The sequence below is a fragment of the Choristoneura fumiferana genome, chromosome 6 (assembly GCF_025370935.1).
Source record: "Choristoneura fumiferana chromosome 6, NRCan_CFum_1, whole genome shotgun sequence".
In the NCBI taxonomy this organism is placed as follows: domain Eukaryota; kingdom Metazoa; phylum Arthropoda; class Insecta; order Lepidoptera; family Tortricidae; genus Choristoneura; species Choristoneura fumiferana.
This window is the reverse complement of record NC_133477.1, coordinates 17446820-17467034: the sequence shown is the minus strand read 5'-3', so window position 1 is coordinate 17467034 and position 20215 is coordinate 17446820. Positions and strand designations below refer to the sequence as shown.

The 20215-nt window shown below is 37.7% G+C and overlaps 1 protein-coding gene across 1 annotated transcript in view; it reads right to left on the bottom strand.

The window, feature by feature from the left end:
- The window catches only part of LOC141428736 (unconventional myosin-XV-like), a gene marked incomplete in the record, with an annotated part of 88221 nt that overhangs the window by 29967 nt on the left and 38039 nt on the right, over positions 1 to 20215 (bottom strand).

Here is a 20215-nt window from a genome sequence, read left to right as displayed (position 1 = left end):
AAAGTGACATGGATTAATTTCAATTAGACTAACTTTCAACTGTTATAAGTACCTACCTAAATTAGAGACAAATTGCACACGGAAATCGTTTCAAAATGCGTAGAAAACAAAAAAAACTGTTTTAGTATATTATATTTACAAGTTTGTTCTGTCAGAACATATCGAAAATGAAATTGGTTCTTTCCAGTTCTTTCCAACACAATATATTAGACTATCGCGGTCATTACTAATTTTATGATTTAAATTCGGGTTTTGTTCCGCGTACCTTGATTTTAGAGAAGCTCGATATTTCGGTACAGTTGCATGCGCCATGATCACGAGACGACTGGAGAATTGCGGGTATGCTGGTTAAAACTGTCAGTCAGAAAAATTTACCCTCTTCCACCCAGTCCAGTTCAGTTCCAGTTATACCAGCATACCTGTAATTCTCCAGTCGTCTAGTGATCATGGCGCAGCGCATGCAACTCTGCCGAAATACGGAAATATCGAGCTGCTCTAAAATCAAGGTACGCGGAACAAATACCGAGTTTAATTCATAAAATTAGTTCTTTCCAGTCTTAAAACGTAACGCATAGTGAATGTTTATGGTAGCACTTTACTTGTGTAAATATTAGCCCAAATAGCGCATTTGCAAGCGAGAGACACTAAACGTGAGGCCAAACGGTCGCGTAATACGGTATTTGACAACTGTTGAATTTGCCATATTCTTTATAGTTTAAAAATATAGATACACAGACAGTGTTTAGCGTAGAGCACAATTAATTCGGTTGAAAATAGCTATATCTGTCTCTTTCTAAAACGCTTTTCTCTATGCAGCAAGTATGGCGCTACTTGCGTGTAACGTCACTTGCTAGTAAGTCTTTCTCTGTCTAATCTTGAAATTGAAACCTTTATAATCTGTTATATTTAAAGATATCTAAAAAAAAAAATTTTTGATTACATGCATTGTCAAGTTTTATTTTATAAAGTAAATAAAAAGTGGTCCTTTGAACACGGCGACATAAAATTAGTTTTACAAAACCCCTGACTTTGTCACTTCAAAGTTAAATATGTCAAAAAAGGCTAAACCGATTTTGATGAAACATGTCTAAGAACCATCGCTAGAAAACCTGATTTCAAATAAAAAAAAACCGCATTGAAATCGGTCCACCCGTTTAAGAGCTACGGTGCCACAGACAGACACACAGACACACACAGTGGTCATGAAATAGGACTTTTGTATTTTGTATAAACAAAAAATTACGTTCGTTTGGCCCGTATTACACATTGTATTATCGTTTTTAGTTTGTGCAAAACGGACAGATGCCACAGCGGAGTACCTAGCTCAACACAAACTCGCAGCGCCATGTGATGTGCATGTGCAAGGCTGTAGAGTGTAGAGCAATAACAATAACATAATAATATGTCCGCCTTAGACAATCAACCACTATAATAATAATAAATATAATAATCATTCATTAATTCATAATTGATCCAGCATTGTTAGTACCGTTAAAATAATAAAATACTAATTGACTATGCTTCGTTTTTGTATCATTAGAATCTTGACGAGTCTTTTTATTGAAAAACGGTTTAAAAAACAGTAACTATTACTTATGATACCTAATGAGATACATAACATGTACAAAGGCTAGCTTATCCCTTTGCCATACGGCCATAATGTACAACATATATGTATAACATATTTTCAAGGTGTCAAATAGGCATGCCCCATTTTTCTTTTTTTTTGCTCTTATTTGGCTGCAGCTGAAAATGAGCGCTGTGGTTCCGTAGGTACCTCAGCATTGCTGAGCTGCCAGCCCTTTCGGCTAGCTTTAAGTTGACCTTAATTAAACATTAAGTTATATGTATCTGATGTATGCTACCTACAAGTTTGCCGAATAAACTTTTTCTTTCTTTCTTTCTTTCTTTCTAAAAGCAAATGATCGATCATATGCTATTTGCTGTGACTTATTACTCAAGTGTTTTTCAATAAAAAAACACGTCAAGATCGCAAACCTTCTTTCTAATGCTAAAAAAAAAGTAGTAGGTATAGATAGATCGACAGATAGATCATAAACTTAGTATGCAAATATCTTCCTTCCTTCCGATTAGAAAACGCAATTCATAGGTCGTTCGGCGAAGAAGCGATCAATTGGCAATAATTGGAGCCTGGGAACTTCGCATGATACATGCGCGTGAGTGTAAAATGACACAAAAAGTACACAATGCTGGAGGAATGTGGATTAAAAAATGGAGCATCTTGTTTACAGAGAGCCAGCCTGATGCCTTAATCTTCTTTAAAATTATTTAACGATTGTAGGCTTGTCGTAATTTTTTGAAAGACAGAATAGATAATTTTTTCTTTCAATGATTAAGCTGCGTTGGGGCATGGTAGAGCACTTGCCCGAACTTGGACGTCTTCTTTATAACTTTTTTTTTAATTATCGTCCTTAATGTTTAAAGATTGACAACTTTAAAAAATATATCAAATGAGCTTGCCTTTAATCATCCATTGCTTGTCCTCCGCAACTATAGTTTCCGATGATGTCATATTATGTTTCAAACATACCTACACATAACAAAAATCTTCTACGAGCAGGTACTCCAAATTTAAGAAGCTAATCGACCAGCAGCTAATTACAGATTCATTTCAGATCCATTGCAATTCGTGCCATTGGTAAATTGAAATAATATCATTTTAGTCGTGTGTTTTTTGTATGTTTCATGAGCAAACGCAATATCACACCGCCCGAGGCTGTTCAATAACGGTTGCAGGACAGGGTCAGGTGTGTGAGAAAATGATAATTATATGTTGCAAAATTTGAGCTATCACATAATACAACGAGCCGATTGCTTGCTAGAGACGTGAGATGTTCAGTATCGATAAATATATCGATATCGATTACAACATTGAAGTAAAGCAAAGATTGAAAATCGTTCTCGATTCGATAATATATAAACGACTAGCTTCAACCCGGGGCTTTTCTCACTAAAATTATAAAAAAATTGGCTAGCTCTCTATCACGTACAAATTTCGTGAAATAACTTCTTAGTGGATCTCTATGACACTTAAGAATTTTAAGCCTCTAAGTACAGTGGTTTAGGCTCTGCGTTGTCCGTCAGTAAGTCGTTCAGTAACGTAACTCTTTTTTAGGTAGGGTATGAAAGAAATAGAGATACAATTATTCCTGAAATTACAAGAATACTTACAACAAAAAGCGGAGGAAAAGAAACATAGAAAAGAATTATTTTTTATTATAAGATATTAGTCGGAACTAACGGAATAAACATCGATAATACGAGTAAGTATCGTATCGATACTTCGTTGCATGCCTGCTTGCATAACGTCACTCGATTACTCATTAGTGTGCGCAATACTTTAATTTAACCGCCTTTGTGCACTTGATGCTTTGATTGTGGTGATAATCTCTCATTACACGGTATCAGGTGTTCATTAAATAATTTAAATACACAAGGTTGACGTTTATAGCGTATTATCAAATTTTGCGAGGTTGCAATGAGGTTACTTGGTCTTGAGTTGACGATCCTGGACTAACATAATTTGAATACCATTTATTTAATTAGTAATTACTTTGCAGAGTCCTAAATATTTATCAATGAACTATCATCACCACACTTCGCAGACGCGTTTCGAACTCAATCAGAGTTCATCATCAGAACAACACAACCGAACCTGATGATGAACTCTGGTTGAGATGGAAATGCGTCAGCGTTGTGTGGTGGTGGTAGTTGGGTATGTTGATGTGTTCTTGCTTGGAGGCGGAGGAGCTGCATGCACACACATTTGTTGCATAGACGTAGCTATCGCAAGGTCGCGAGTGAGCAAAGTAATTGTTTAACATAATTTGACGATTTACCTGCTCAGTCTTTAAATCGAACCGTTGGTCGAATAAGGGCGCAAGTGACTTTAGATCAAAACAAACTTTATCGCACAGTAATCATACATAAATATTGCGAATTAAATATACTATTTTTTATCATTGTTTTTTTCCTTAGATAAATCAAGCAAATACCGACACATGTGATGCAGTGATCGTTAAAGAAAGCAGCTTGAACACATGGGTCCTTATTGCACGACACCACAATGTCTATGTCACATCAAGTCACATGTGACTATTCGACCAAGGGTACGAAATAAATGTTTAATGAAACGACTAAACAGTTGCCGGTACAAACTAAATAGCAAGTCCACCAACGCATTTTATAGACAGACAAATGTTAAGCTGTATACACATAACCAGCGGAAGACGTGAAACAAGCGTGAAACGTTGGGAAATATCTACACTTGCGAGCCGAATAACTGCATCGCTATTATTAAAAAATTTAAATGAGTTTTTTTAACATTTTAATGAGATCATGTTTTGAAACCCCAAGCTCTACAAAAAGTAAAAAAAAAACATGGATATCAGTCCAATATTTTTTAGATTACACGTATTAGCCTGGTTTGTGGGCGTTTCCTCTTTACTGAGTGCACTAAGCTCCCTTTGTCGCCTATTAAAACGGGGGTGCATAACGAGCGAGTGCGTAACGATCTCGTCGCGAACGCACAGCAAGTTCGCCGCGTCTGCAGGGCTACTACGAAACTCGAAGTTCGTATCGTACCGTCCCTCTCGCTCTTGTTTAATATTATAAGTGTCAAAGGGACCGCACGACACGAACTGCGAGTTTCGTAGTAGCCCTGCTGGAGCTGGATCACCATGCTGTACCCTTAGTGTAAGTTTTCGGTTACAAAATACGTCTCGATCGCGTTCGCATTAAAATCTCAATTTTTATGGAAACACAAACCTCACAAACGTTCCGCTAGAGGCGCTATTCGTGTTTGCATACAAATTGAGATTTTAACGCGAACGCGATCGAGATGTATTTTGTAAACTTACACTAAGGGTATAAAGTTTTCGTTTACAAAATACGTCTCGATCGCGTTCGCATTAAAATCTCAATTTTTATAGAAACACAAACATCACAAACGTTCCCCTAGAGGTGCTGTTCGTGTTTGCATACAAACTGAGATTTTAACGCGAACGCGATCGAGACGTATTTTGTAAACGAAAACTTTACACTAAGGGCACTGATTTTCCGGCGACGAGTTGCGCGCTCGCTACGAAATCGTTACGCGCTCACGGCGAATTCGTTCCTCGCACGCCTCGCTTACAACTCGCCCGCAAATGGCAAGTGTGATAAAGCCCTAAGCCTTATCTTAACATCCAGCATGTCATGTCGGAATATTCAAATGGCGACCACAGCACACGTGGTAAAAAAAGGCTTGCCTGGGGCGATGCGACAATGACCTAACGGTACCGCGATGTAATTCGACGCTCCAAGACGTGGCCAGACCCACTGATCAACTATTATTTTATTCCTAATGCCTTTATAATTACAATAGCCTCGTATGTTGCTGTTTGGATGCCTGATTAATCAATTGGTTGAATGTTGTTGACAGTAAGCTATATAGCTCGACGAATTCCAAACTTAGGTAAGCTCTCCTCCGTTCCCAGTCGTGCATAATGGAAATATCTCTCGAAACTCGAAGCTCGTGTCGTGGGGTCCCTCTGACACCTATACTATTTAATAAGAGAGCGAGAGGGACTGAACGACACGAACTTCCAGTTTCGAGTTTCGTAGCCCTGCTGCACGCCGCAATCTCCTAATAAAGCAACTCATATAAATTTTGAAAACTAAAAGCAAGGGTCTTAGGATTTTAAGGTGACTCAACCCCAAAAAAAGTACCTACATAGGTAAGTAATACCTATCTAAGTACCCTCGTATGTACCAGTAATTCGACAGGCTGTCTTACTCCCCTCGCTGAAACAAAGCAGTGTGCAAGTACTACTTTTGGACAGTATTAGCGACCTTAAACAACTCCAGCGACCGGCAAAAACAGCTACGAGAAATCACTCACAAAACTGGCCACGCATTTGTCCTGTACTTTTATGATAATCGGTAAAAGAAAGAAGTTCCGTTCAGCGTAGGCTTACCCAGTCTTGCGAGATCCGCGTGAATCAATTTAATTTGCTCAAATGAATCGCCTAAAACAAACGCTTTAACGCATTCTGAGCACATCAGTGGCGTTTTTCCACCAATTTTAATGGCCGTTCAAGCCCGCTTTTGTAAGGCAGTGTCCATGCTCGTATAATTTTAGCGTACTATCTCCGTTATATATAGTTAGCACCAACGAGTATCATGCTCGATATATTTTGGACGCGAAAAGATACGCGATCATGTAACACTGGCCGTATCTGCGGGGCTACTACGAAATTCGAAAATCGAAGTTCGTATCGTACCATCCCTCTCACTCTCGTATGAAATAATATTAGCGTCAGCGAGACGGTACGGGTTGTGATCACACAATAAAATCACGGATACCCATATCATGATCGATAAGTATGCTCATGTTTTAATACAGTATCATGATACAAAGTTATCATTTGATATGCGATGGATCGCGATCGATTTTGAGCTACTTTGTTTTCCCCAATAGGTATTCAATCGGGATTCGATACGCTAATTAAACGGACGCGCGACGGAGATACGATACGTTAAAATGATGCAAATGTGGGTGGATCCACTCAAAAACACGGATTGACTACGTTGTATTGCATTGATAGCGTATCTTCGCATCCAAACTGACATCTTGACACTCGTCGGTGATACGCGACGGAGATACGATACGTTAAAATGCTACTAATGTGGACGCGGCTTAACGAGAGACTCACCAATTACTCATTGTCTATCAGACTTCTCAGCAAACTCCAGTATAACGTGACCTCTCGCGTTCCCCGCTGCGAGGGCTTTGACGGAGTTCAAAGGGTATTTCAATTACCTATGACAGGTATAATTATACTAGTAGCCAGTTTTACAAATCTAGCGCAAGTATAATAATCCTTACCGTGAATAGGTTAAAGTTCTTTTTGAAAGACTCTTTTCGAGGCGACATTTTGAATTTTTAATGCGGTATTGTGATTCACATCTGTAGGGTTTAAGCGTAACATTGTGAGCCCAGTTTACATGAAAGTAAATATAGCTGTTTTGCATTGCGGGCCTGCGTCGCTAAAGAGTTTCAAGTGATCGACTAAGAGCCGCAATGTAAATTAAATTCCCATCATTTTCTAGGTGTAAACTAGAGTTTGAGTAACGGGTAATTACACAAGTGTTATGTGCGGTGATCTTGTCTCAAAAATATTCCGCTTCCATAAAGGTACTAAAGATTTTTTTTTTGTATTACAAAGCTTTTTGTTGACTGTACTTGCATTATCATCCATCTATGTACGTCAGTCTGGTACCAAATTTGATGTGAATCCAATCATTGTACAGTCGTTATCATATATTTCGGAGCAGTCAAGGTAATCAAAAAACCCGGCCAAGAGCGTGTCGGACACGCCCAAAATAGGGTTCCGTAGCCCTTACGGAAAAAATAAGTAATATTTTTCTAAGGATTTCGTATTTATACGAAATGTTGCAAGTTTAGGTATATTTTATACCTTAGGCTGCTATTTACTCTTAAACTTCTAATAACTCTCAAACAAACTTAGCCGTTATAGTTTTCCTTGAAAGTTTGATATACTTACTACCATTGTGACCAGTGTTTCACCATCCATTAATTAGTGTTAACTGATGGTTAAATATGATGCCGTCTCCATCTATTCGAACAAAACAAATAGAGACGGCATTACATTTAACAGTCAGTTAACACTAATCAATGGATGGTGAAACAGCCCAAAGTCTACTTAACTAATGTATTATCCCCATGACCAGCCAAAGTATTGGCCCGCACGAATTTACATTTAAGTGCAGTGTGGCCCTTGAGTCGAAAAGTTTGAAGACCCCTGGCTTAGACAAGCTTTACTAGGGTCACCTTCATGAATTCATTACTTTCTAGCTGGGTTGAATCAACGACCCGGTTCGGTTCACTACCGGTAACAATTGCGCCACCAACCCAGAGCCTATACTACTAAGTACAAAATTCGTATCATGCCGTCCCGCTGCCGCTTGTATTATTTAATACGAGTGAGAGGGACGGTACGATACGAACTACGATTTTCAAATTTCGTAGTAGCCCCCCAGGCCGTACCGGTCCTGTCCTTGTCCTGTCATACAATCATACGAGTTTTAATTGACAGCATTTTTGGGGCGGGAACAAAAAACGAAAAAACCGGCCACGCGCGAGTAGGACAAGCGCAAAATTCGTAGGTATCTATGGTGGTGTGTTGTTCTCAGGTGTTAATTAAGTAATTGTTAATTAAAGTTAGTTTATGTTAAAAAGAGAGTACTTATGTGTTGATATTTTAGTTTTTATTGTTTTTTATTTTATTTCATTTTTCATTTTTTTTTTACTTTGCGTGCCAATCTACCTGCTATGTAAGCCATTCTAGCTAGCCTGAGTCAACGGGGGCAGGCTGAAAACCAGCGCTGGCAGCTTCTGAGCAAGCGCAGCATAAGCTGAGCCTGTTCCTTTTGCCACACAGTGCAAGGGACTGGCTAACGCATTTTTTATAAGTTTATTGTTTATTTGTATTCTGTGTGCCTATCCTGTATCGTTCATGTTGGCAAATAAATCAATCTTAATCTTAATCTTAATCTTAATATCCAGTACGAAAATAGAAGATGTTGTGACCAATAAAAAGCTCAAGTGGAGTCGGTTGGATGCTTAGAGAAAATAAAAATAAATAGACAAATGATATAGCAGAATGGACCCCTAGATTCCAGACAAAAAGAAAAGGAGGAAGGCAAAGAAAACGATGGTCTGACGAAATTAAAAAAGTAGCAGGCCCATTATGACAGAGAACAGCTACAATAAGGGAAGAGTGACACGCCGACACCTAACTATAAAATTATAAAACTACTATAAAAAAGACCATAATTAAATAATAATAAAATAAAATTAATATCCAGTGTTAGCAGAGCTCCTGTCGTAAACAAAATGTACCTATGCATCATTTTAGTTGGTTATTGACAGACAGACAGACATAAAAAATTAAGATTTTGGAACTTTTCTGCTCATGCTGCCTTCTTCATACTAAATTTCAAGTTTTAGGACAACTAGAGTTGTTTACTACAGGTTTTGATGCCCCGGCAATTTGTATTTAAACACATTTTTTAATGACTGTATCGTTGGATTGCATTGACTCAGAAGTTGAGTGATTTTTTCACTGCGCCTCTTGCTAGCAGAGCTAAATATTTGATATTTTTGAGCTTGATGCTTCCACGCGGTCCTGAGAAAAAGGGTGACTGACACGCGGACAGACAGGCCACAATGAAGTGATCCTAAAAGGGTTCCGGTTTTACCAACCGAGGTAAAAAAAAGGCAAGTTAAGTTTTATATTTGTGTATGTTTGTGTGTATGCGGTTGTTTAAAATGTTTACCACATGATTTTCAATACTTGATACAATACAATACCTAATGGAATGATTTAAATACGTCCTTGGTAGTCTTCATATATTAGACATCAACGCATGTATGAGCGATCTTTAATCAAATTATGAATTAAATTTATATGATAAAAAAACTTTTATGAAAATATAATGCAGTATCGATGTAGTGTGACATATAAGTTATTGTTACTGTTCCTTCCTTTGTGATGATATCTTGGGAAGGCTACATATACTCCTCAGTTAGTATTACCTGACTGAATACTGATGTCGTGTAATGCCATCCCGCTCGACCCTCCTCAACTTTGGCATTCACGCTTGTCACACGGCATTTTGTTTATTTACGCAAACAGCTTCTAATAACGCGAGTTTATTACAGCAATTTTCAAATTTGTGTCTTGAAAAAAGCTTTTTGGTAAAAATTCATTTTTAATACAAGCTTTTTTTACTTTTTATTGACTGTACTTGTATTGTCACCCAAACTACATTTGCGTACCAAATTTCAAGTCGATGCCATTAATCGTTGAAGAGTTCCGTGCTGTGGAGACGATCCTGGCCGGACTACCAGGATGTCAATAGCAGATTAACGTATTGTCACGCAATTTACATAAGTATACAAAATTTCAAGCCAAACCAACTACAGGAAGAGGGTCGAATTTAACTTGCAAGATTTGATAACAGACAGACAACGGGGCAGGTGAAACTAAATAAAAGCTTGTAGTGAGTTGAGTGTAGTAAGTAGATGATTACGCAAGTTGTTTACTAAATAAGTATCCCTTGAAATGTATTTCAGGATTTTTATTATGGTTTCCATTTCAGATCTCCATAACTATGAAGTTAGGTACTTATGTAGGTCAGTGTTCAATCAACAACATGCCACAACAACAACATGTTGTCAATGGCATATCAAACAAACCTTTACTTCTTTCCAATTACAATTACCTAGTTGAGCTTGAGGTCCCAGGTTTGATCCCCGGTCGGGGCAGGTATTTGTATGAAAACACGAATGTTTGAGCTCGAGTCTTGGATGTGTAATATGTATTTAAGTATGTATTTATCTATATAAATATGTTTGTTCATTGCCTAGTACCCATATAAAATCTTTGCTTAGTTTTAGACTAGGTAAATACGGTATTTGACTATTTTGTATAAGTTTTATAAATTAAAACTACACAATGCCTGTTATCGAATACAAAACAAATTTTCAAGCTACCTTTAAAAATCAAAGTTATAAAGGTTTGAAATTCAAGATTAGACAGAGAAAGACATACTGGCATGTGACGTCACACGCCAGGTATAAAGATTTTTCAAAAAATCATTATAAATCCAATTTTCAACCGATTTAAATTTTCTCTTCGCTAAACACTATCTGTATATCTATATTTTCGTAATAATCTTTAGATATGGCAAAATCAGGAGTTGTCAAATACCGTATTGTTGCAAATCGTGTCATCCCGTCCCGTCCCGTCGTGTCCACGGAAAAAAAGGAACGTGTTAATTTACTTGAATAAGTAATGTTTTTTTTCCTGATATAGAATTTTACTTTCTTCGCCATTTAAACGCACATTTCATATGGTACGAGACAAATGCTGAAATTACTTTATCGCGAGAATGTTGAGCTTTCAATGTAATACTTAAAGATATTAATCACGATGTGAAACACCCAAAATATTATAGACGTTGACTGACTATGAAATTGCCTGTGTTTGCACAGAAGACAGAAATTACGTAAACATTTATAAGTACCCATGAAACCGCTTCATTGTCGTTTATCTCACTGTACTCGTATAACCAATGCGACCTTTCAACAGTTTTCTTTCTATCATGTACTGCACTGCACCGTAAATTGAGGAACATGTCCTGAGTACGAGAAGGTATATGTGTCGGCGGCCGATCGTAAAATCCGCCAGATCACGAAATTCCTAGGCATATCTTGAAATGGCGCCATTTCATGAATTGGCTAAGTGACATCCGCCATATCGTTAAAAAACTCACCGTTTAACTATTTGCCTAGTGACGTTTAAGCAGATCATGAAATTCCTAGGCATATCATGAAACGCCACCATTTCGGTTCTGGCAATTCGCCGGCCGCTCCCGCGGCACGCTCGCTTCGCTCGCTCGGCTCGTGTGTTATGGTCACAATTCATACTAACGCCTCGCTTCGCTCGTCGTACCTAAATTTTTCTTTTTTTCGGCATATCACGATGTGCCCGATATAGAGCTAGGAATATCGACGAATGCGTTGCTCTAATCGATCTGCAGTATAGTTTCTCAGGCACATCGTGATATGCCTGGCCAACTTTTAGGCACATCATGAAATGGCGCCATTTCACGATATGCCTAGGAATTTCGTGATTTGGCGGATTGTACGATCGGCCGCCGACATATCGATAGTTTACGATGCTATCTATAGTATATCTATAGTTGGTTGGTACGCTTTGTTGAGATGGGAGTGACGTGTGATGTCGCGCGGTTTTAGACGACGGTTTCTATTTCTTCCGCGAACAGCGACGAAAGCTCGTCAGGTTTGTTTGTTGTGAGAGTTTGTAGCGGGCGCGAAAGGTACCATTACACTCGTATTTAGGTATTATAAAGTACAGTTCTTCTTTTAGTTGAGTTAAATATGTGATTTATGAGATTATACAGGTGAAAAGTTGGCTTCTTCGAATCTTTTTACCTCAAATTAATTTGTTTGTTATAGGTAGAGTCATTCACGATGACTATAACAATGTCATTAATGTCTAATTTTGACAAAATCACGCGTCTTCGTGGGATGGCACTAGGTATACCTCTTCACGTCTAAACCGCTAAACCGATTTAAATCAAATTAGGTATGTATACAGCTATACTAGTCGCGAGAAAGGACAGGATAGTTTTTATACCGGGAAATGGCATAGTTCCCGTGGGAAAGTGATAAAAGAATTCTATGCGAACGGAGTCGCGGGCTGGACAACAGCTAGTAATTAAGAGGCTGACAAGACTTAATTTTGTTGAAATTTATGTTATTTAAGCAATTTTTTAAGAAAAAGTATTTGTTCTTGCGCATCAAAAAACAAAATGTTAATATTCATCATATTTCAAAGACCGTGGACGGACTCGATGGAAAATAATTACAAAGATTGGTCTTAAAATCATCATTAAACGGTTCTATGTCTTAATTTTTTTGACGCATGGGTCTGCAATTAAAAACATGAAGTCATATAAATTCCGAAACAGGCGGTTGCTACATTATGAAATTACAAGAGATGCGAGGGCGAGATTATGGATTTCGACTAATTGAATGATCATTTGATCATACTTACCTCAATGTGATCATATGAAAGTTGATGTTAAATTGTAACTAAGCGTATCGCAACGATCATTTAATTTTGATTGCTTCCTTGCAATAAATACTTATCTGAAGCATTTGCCGTGAAATATGCGGAAATGATTACACAGATAACAGACGAGTCTAGTACGCTAGCCTAAGCTAGAAGCATCCTGATCGAGATTTCTAACAATGCAATTAACTGCATCCGCTTGCATTCCAGACAACCAATAATTGGTTTTTGATTGGCTTGCGATGACTCTCGCTGCTTTGTTATCTGTGATCAACCATTTTGATAATTAATAAATAGGTTTTGATTTTTATTTATATAAAAACTAGCGTTTACTTGCGGCTTCGCACGCGTAAACTATTCGATCTGCTAGTTGTAACTAAATGTAAACAATTGAAATTCCAGGATTTTACAAAATTCCCCCGGAAATTCTAAATTGATAAAATTGGTTGTGTTAAGAACAACTACAAAATTTCATGACTTTAAACCCAGCAGTTGAAATTTCAAGATATATAGGGATAAATACCTATCCCGTGGGAATATCGGAATAAAAAGTAGCCTTGTATTATTCCAGATGTCCAGTTAACAACATACCAAATTCCATGACTCTAAGCCTGGCGGTTGTTATTTCAAGATTTTATCCCTATCCCTTGGGAACATCGGAATAAAAAGTATCCTTTGTTTTAATACAGGTTATAAACTAACTTTTTACCAAACTTCATCCAAATCCGTCCAGCCGTTTCAGCGTGAAGAAGTAACAAACATACTCACTCACTCACTCACTCACTCCTTCACAAACATTCACATTTAAAATATTAGTATTTAACGCCTATTTCTCTTGACCACGGAGTAAGAGCTAGGCCACACTACGGCTAAACCGCCGCGGTTTTTAACCGCGTGACTTTGTGAATCAAGTTAACTAATGCAAGGGGCCGCACTGGCGGCTTTAAACTTTACAATTCATTGATATTGACCTCCGCAAAATAACGCCTGATTCAATACGATAGAAATATTTAATTCAATCATCCGTTAATTAACAATGCTATATCATACCCATATTTCCATCAGCCATTGCAGTAACAACAGAAGTGCCATTCTCATACTTTCTAACTGCGTAACCACCCAGCTATTATGCGGCGGGATTACGTGTAGTATGGACGGACATTCAATAAAACTATGATTCGAGTCATGGGAAATTTGTTATGACTCGTGGCACAAAGACTCGTAATAAAAACAATACAAGTTTCTGTGAAAAAAAAAATCAATACAAGCTTTTTTATGCCGACTGTGCTTTTTGTTGGCTCTACTTGCAATGACATCCAACTTACATAATGTTAACCAAATTTCAAGTGAATCTAACTCTTGGAAGTGGGTCAAAATGAACTCGTATGGCAAGATTTGAATCCAAACAAAATTGGATGGATTTGTGAAGTATCCTAAAAAAATTAAATTTGGTACGAGTACCTAGCTGTTATCTTTACCACAACAATAAGAAACTTTGAACATTAAACTACCGTGAGACTCACTCATATTAAATGATATTGTAACGGATAACTCACGTCTTAAACCGAGTTTAGCTCGACATGAGGGGGTGTACTCGGGTTAAGACGTGAATTATCCGTTACAATATCATTTAATACCAATAAGAAACGTTTAAAAATCTTAATTTTTTATGTTTCTCTGTGTATGTCAGACAGAAACCATCTTAAATGCACTGCATTATATATATTGTTAAGGACTGGATTGAAGGACTCCGCTAAAGCAGCATTTCCACCAATAAATGTGCGAGGATGTATTACGTACGAAAGATGTGTTTTTCATTAATCAATAGAAACGCTTAATTTACACATCTTCGCACACATCTCTGATGGAAACAGCTGAGTGGAGCGAGGCGAGGTAAATGACACATCCTCGCACATCTCTAGTGGAAACGCTGCTTAAGACTAGATATGGATATTCGGGATACCTACAAATTTGTACGCAACCGTACGTACGACTCGTACTTGGCGCTTTTTTACTTAATTATTCTCTTCACAAACGGCTACTTTAACCAAAGTACTAACGTTCACACGCTTAAGTTTGTAACTTAGTCCGCGCTAACAAAAGACGATTGTCGCGCGTGCATGCGCACAGACGATTAGCAAGATCCGCGCATTTGGCGAGTCAGGCCGCTTTCTTCCACACCTCTACTCTAGTCTACACGGTGAGAGAACTTAAGTGTACTTATAGCTTGAAACACACAGAGCGGTGGCGGGGCGGTGCGGCGCGGCGCGGAGGCGGTACCGGTTGTAATATTCGGGCTAACATGAAAGAGACCACACAGAATACCGCGCGGGAAATAAGCATGGCGCGGTATTCTCTGTGGTCTCTTTCACGTTAGCTCGAATATTACAACCGGTACCACCTCCGCACCGCGCCGCCTCCGACGTCCCGGGTGCGGGTCGGGAGTGCGGCGGGCCTATTTACGTGGCTGTATATGAACAACATCCAGGCCCGCTGGGAACGGGCGTGCAGGGCGGCAAAACCAGATATCGCAACGAAAAATTATCATAACTTGCATGAGGTTTTACATGGGGCGGCTTAATCGGTATTGCACGCGGGCGTTCAAACAGCGGCGGGCCGGGTGTGTAATGATCGTAATAACAACGTTTGATATAATTTCAAAGGATAGGAGCTTTACAGAACTTTTTTATAAAATAAATAAACCTATCCTAACCTAATCCAAAGTACATCATATCGAATTAATAACAATAGAAATAAGTTTAGTTTTCAAGATAAATTGCATTATATCAAATGAAAATTATATCAATTGTTGTTATATCCCTCGTTATGCACCGCGGTGGGCCTGACAATGACAACATAACACCGACGGCGGGTGCGGGGCTGGTCGTGCGCGGGCGCTAGGGTCTGATATTGTTAATTGTGGCAAACACACAGCAAAATAAATAACTAATATGTCCAGCCATTTTAAAATCATTTGCTTATTATACTTTCGGCAATTCATTTTTAGTATAAGCAATACAGATTATAAGGTTAGACCTAAGTACTTCATATTATTGTTGCAAAATTTTCTAACAAACGGAACAAATAATTACGGAAAAAATAGGCAGCAGTATAATATCATCGGTCCACCGGCCACAAGCCGCAGACTTTTTCACCGGCCTTAACAACGTAACTGTCGTGCGTTGACATAATTTCTTCCAGTCAACAGTTGCGGTAATGATAGCTCGTAAAACTGGTAATGATGATGGTTGGTGGAGTGTGGTGGCTGCCGGCTGTCGTACCCGACTGCCGCCAGAACGAAGGGCTATGTTTTTCGAGTGTATGTGTCTATACCTACTTCGTTTTTTTAGCATTAGTAAGAAGGTAAGCGATCTTGACGTGTCTTTTTATTGAAAAACACTTTTGAAAAATAAGTCACAGCAAATATGTAACAATTAGCAAGGACAAGATATATAGGAGGGCTTGTCGTAATTATAACAGAAGTTTTATGAACTTAGATATATTTTCATCATCGCTGCAAAGATACAGGGATTCACTACGGAATTTGCTCTTTGATTCCTCATAGTTTAAAGCTCTGTGGTTTAAAGTAAAAGTAACAGATTGTTTTCTTTCCTCTACATTAGATGGCTTGTTTTTCTTAGTCACTTAACATTGCTACTGTGTATTGCTGGTTGAAGGTAATAAATATGTACCTAATTTAATTTTTGTAGGTTAAACTGTTTTGTTTTGCGCTTGCATTAGTTATAGTTTATTTTATAATTAATGGAACTGTTGGTTCTTAAGTATATATTATGTACGTTGCTGCATTGAAATGTAACCGTTTGTTTCCTAAATAAACTAAAAAAAAAAAAAAAAAAAAAGCACTTGCATTCTTTTGGTATCATAAGATATAGTTACAGTTTTTTTTTAAACGTTTTGATTGTTGTTCGACTCGTCATGATTGTTTATCCTTTTTTTTCTGTCGTAAAAAAAACGAAGTGTAGGTATAGCCAACCAATTTAATTCCTGGGCACGATGGCATATTGTTCTGGGAATTAAATTGGTTGACTACAGTCGCAGCAATATCTGCTAGAAAAGGGCGCTCTATAAGGGTGGACCTTGGTCGCGGGTGAGCCAATTTGAGCCAAGTAATTGTTTTAGTTCATTGATTGACGCCTCATCGTAATGCTGAGTCAGCGGCCGTTTCACTTTTGCGAGGACACAAAAAAACGTGTACGTACCCTATTTTTTTCATTTCTGTATTTTTTTGTTTAATTTGTGCGTGTTGTTTAATTTTTGTTGTATTTGCGTGTCTTCGTAAGTGTGAATAAATGTCTTCCTTCTTTCCTTCTGTATATGGACCTCAGCTAAGTAAAGCTTGATTCAATAAATTAGATTTTAACTTGAATTTAATGAAGATAGGTGCCATTCATGAAGATACCGTTTACTCAACTCAACATTTAGCCGTCGAAAAATTGTATAGGTATATTAGGTATAATTAAGCCCTGAACGAGATTTCAGTATATCCTAAACTTCCTATTCTATACTTGTATGTATCTATGTATGTAAATACTTTATTGTAAAAAACACAAAAATAATACCAAAAAACAACAACAAAACAAAAAGAGTACAAAGGATCTTTTCAAGCTAACCTAAACAGGAAAGGAAAACTTAAAGATAGGCGACTGCACTTGCACTTGTATTATAAATAAGAAAGTTTTTGAAGACGTTCGGATGTTTTCCTTAACAAAAGTATAATATGCACTTTCTTAGCATTGTTATCCTCCTAAACAAAGTTACTAGCAGGTAGCTTGTAACTCGAGCTCCTTCACCACGAGTACATGTTCAAGTACACAGTATGCACAGGTAATATTATATGAGTAGATGGATCCTTGACCGAGGTGCGCGGTCAAGTCGCACGTCCATCTGTTCCGCCTCACCGCCCTGCGCAGTGTGAGAATCAGAACATTTGTTCTTACAATTTGCCCTCTATCTAGATTAAGAGCATTGGTGGTTAAACCTAGGGTCTATAAACTAACCGTTCCCGTGATTTCCTCTGTGAAGAATTCGTGCATCGCTATGCCGCGAGAACTACGCAATTTTCCAGTATAAGAAGTATCCTACGTCCTTCCCTGGGCGGGACCTTCCCTGGGCGGGACCTATCTATCGCCATACCAAATGCCATTTAAACTATAATTGGTTCGGATACGTATTTAACTAAATGTAAACAAAACAACGTCAATTGGTGTATTAACTATTGAAATTCCTCCATTAAACTATCCAAACATTTACATTTCTGTGTTGAAATACATTAGTCTAGTCTAGTTTGTATTACAATGATAGATAATTAAAATGATTAAAATCCTTGAATTTACCAAATCAAAGTTAAATACCTATCCAAACCAAGTAAAGTTCCGAGATTATTGTATGACTGAGTAATAACCAAATACATAAAATATCATCGCGAACATTCTCATTCATTATATATTACTAGCTTAAGCCCGCGACTTCGTCTGCGCGGATCTAGGTTATCGCGCGGTGGCGCCCTCTACCGGAATAAAAGGTATCCTATGTTGATCCTTGGGGTTCAAAATACCTATATACCAAATATCATCAAAATCGGTTCAGTGGTTTCGACGTGAAAGCGTAACAGACAGACAGACAGACAGACAGACAGAGTTACTTTCGCATTTATAATATTATATTATATATTATAATTATATTATAATATTATATATTATATTATAGTAGGGAAGTAGGGATGTAGAATAGGAGAAGGGATTACTATATAATATGCCCGCATCTCTTCCTTCATTGTAGTTTTTTAGGGTTCCGTAGTCAACTAGGAATCCTTATAGTTTCGCCATGTCTGTCCGTCTGTCTGTCTGTCTGTCCACGTCTAATCTCAGAGACCGTTAGTACTAGAAAGCTGTAATTTAGCATGAATGTATACATCGTCACGCCGACAAAGTGGTAGAATAAAAAAAACTTACAAACAAATATTTAGGATACCTCCCATAGACAATACAATACAATACAAAGACTCAGCGATACAGAAAACAGATACACAGACAAAAAACGTAAAGACAGACGTAAGTTAGACGTAAAGTGGGGGTGTTTTTTTTCTCGACTAACCCTTTTTTGACTAGTGTAGGGTATCGTTGGTTAGGTCTTTTAAATTTAAACCATTGGGGGTTTCTAAGACGATTTTTCAATTCAGCGATTTGTTAAATATTTAAAATAAGTTTAAATATTCAACATTAAAGTGCAAATTTTCATGAAAATCGAGCGTCCCAAAAAAAAAAACTAAAATACTTACTTATATCAAAATTTATGAGGAAAATTATAACGGCTAAGGTTGCTTGAGAATTATCAATAGTTTAAGAGTAATTAACAGTCTTAAGGTATAAAATATACCTAAACTTAGAAGATTCCCTACACTATACGAAATCCTTAGAAAAATTTTACTTACTTGATTTTTGCATAATGGCTACGGAACCCTATCTTGGGCGTGCTCGACACGCTCTTGGCAGGTTCTTTTTCAATAATTTCGCAGTAGAAATTCCGAGATCTCTGAGATGCGACTTCGGGTCTGACTGAACACACGATCTTCCGCTTGAGTCATACATACGTAGGTCATCTATAGGTCAACTCGCTAGGCTAACACGGCACGGCGGCTGTCTGTGTTTACAATCGAAAAATTATTTAAGTTTTATATGTTAGTTCTGTGCACTACTCGTATGCTGCAAGGATCACCTATTTTTACCTATATCTAAATGGTTGTACTTAGCGAGAACATGGTGAGAAGCACAAAGTGAGAACAGATTTTACGCCAGAAAGTCAAACGATTGGCACTGCATGCTGGCTGAATTGGCTGCTTTCTTATGTCAAGTTTTAGGCTTCGACTATTAAAAAGTTAATTAAGCGACAAAATTACGAAATGTCACGAAATAAAATGGCACAAAATTGAGTTCTGTAAGAGTTCTGTAGTAAATTGATGGAGCCATTCAAAATTTGAATTGAGTTCTAATAGTGAGTATGAAATAGAATAAAGGAACAGCACTGAAGGACTTATGTATTGTAAGATACAATACAGAAAACACATGTATTATATAGAGATTTTCCAAGGTAAGCAATAGGCAGCCTACGATACTTAGGTACCTAATATTAGTTGGAACTTCTTTGACATGAAGAACAAGGTAACTTCTAATCAAATGCAATGGAATCCGGAAGAGGTTTATAAAGTACCTACCGCTTTGAAAAGTTCATGGCCAAGCTTCAAAAGAAATAATCCATTACAGGCATCGATTTAGAATTACAGGGCTCCCAATTCGACTGTAATTTTTTTATTTGTGTTACTTCGGGACTTTTTTGAGCCGATTTCGCTGATTATTTCTTATTTGAAAGTTTGGTGCTTCTCATGTGGTTTCATTAAGAAATTTGATCAGGATCTTACCCGTTAGCAGTTGACATTAAGCTGTTGTAAAATGGGAAAATCTAGACTTATTTTAATACCTACCTTTAAAAGTCGCTGTTCTGAACAGATG